Here is a 1,801-nt window from a genome sequence, read left to right on the forward strand (position 1 = left end):
CCCGATTTTATATACACCACAGGTGTGGCCTGGTGGATAGCTCACGCAATGATGGGCCAGAGATTGCAGCTTCGAATCCCTACTTCGCCTGTTTTTCTTTTTATTTCTCGGCCCACATACAAATGGGCCCATCAGCTATAGAAATACGAGATACATACACAACATGTAGGGTCAGGACTGCTATCTCAACCTTAGGGACCGTATTTGTCGTGGAATTAACATGTAAAAGCCTACGTCTAGTTGTGATCAAATTATTGGGGTTTCGATTGCCAGGGAGCCAACACGCTATGCCCGGCTTTCGAGTTGTTATTTCTTATCCCTGAACCGTCGCCGGGTCGTGCCTATTTATACACAGGTTGGCGCCCAGTCGATTTACAGAGTCCCAAGGCCGGCTCATACAAGTATCCGGCTCGGTCTCTGCCTCCCTAACTTACAATACAAGTTATACAACTATGGCAGTTTACCAATATGGGCCCTAATCCGCCTTTGGGCTCTGGGCCTCGAAGCTTTATCAGTAAAGCGCCATCTTCTTGGTCTTCATGGGTTTCAATATAGTTGAGGGTGAACCGGCCCTTTCTGGGCGGTTTACACTCAGTAGTTATATTCCCAACATTAGGCCCCAGGTTGATTTGAACGAGTTCATGTCAATCTTCAATACTTAGAAAAATTCTGTGAACATCTTCTTACGTTTCCCATAAACCGCCATGATGTCTTCTTCCTGTAAACTTTGGTAAACCGCCATGATGTCATCTTCTGAATATTGCAGTGAATCATCATGACGTCATCTCTGTGTAAAAAGATTCCCTTCATTTAATTAATTCCTGAAAATCGAGGCGACAGCTGCGCCCCTTGCCGCTTCAGGCTCCTCGATTCTCGCGCCTGCCACTTATCTCCTTGCCCTTTATAAATAAGACCGGGGGTCCTTCCATTTTCCCCCTTCGCCTCTTCGCATCTTCTTCCTCCTCGTGACCCCGAAGAACTCAAGCCTCGCCGCCGCCGCCGACCTCGAAGTTCTGCCTCATCCCTGGCCGCTGCATCAACCTGAACGTACCAGAGATCCAACGCTCTCCGCTGCCGCTCCTGAGAATCCGGTAAGTCCTTCTCCCTCGACCCTAGATCTGCATCAGGTTTTTGGTGCTTGACTGTGTTCATCAGTGTTCGTCCGAGCTTGATCACTTTACCCTTGCTCTCTTTATTGTCTCGTTGAATTCAGTGAAGGAAATATGCCCTAGAGGCAATAATAAAGTTATTATTTATTTCCTTATAATCATGATAAATGTTTATTATTCATGCTAGAATTGTATTTACCGGAAACATAATACATGTGTGAATACATAGACAAACAAAGTGTCACTAGTATGCCTCTACTTGACTAGCTCGTTAATCAAAGATGGTTATGTTTCCTAACCATGAACAATGAGTTGTTATTTGATTAACGAGGTCACATCATTAGTAGAATGATCTGATTGACATGACCCATTCCATTAGCTTAGCACCCGATCGTTTAGTATGTTGCTATTGCTTTCTTCATGACTTATACATGTTCCTATGACTATGAGATTATGCAACTCCCGTTTACCGGAGGAACACTTTGGGTACTACCAAACGTCACAACGTAACTGGGTGATTATAAAGGAGTACTACAAGTGTCTCCAATGGTCGATGTTGGGTTGGCGTATTTCGAGATTAGGATTTGTCACTCCGATTGTCGGAGAGGTATCTCTGGGCCCTCTCGGTAATATACATCACATAAGCCTTGCAAGCATTACAACTAATATGTTAGTTGTGAAATGATGTATTA

This window comes from Triticum dicoccoides, chromosome 1B (assembly GCF_002162155.2).
Source record: "Triticum dicoccoides isolate Atlit2015 ecotype Zavitan chromosome 1B, WEW_v2.0, whole genome shotgun sequence".
Lineage (NCBI taxonomy): Eukaryota > Viridiplantae > Streptophyta > Magnoliopsida > Poales > Poaceae > Triticum > Triticum dicoccoides.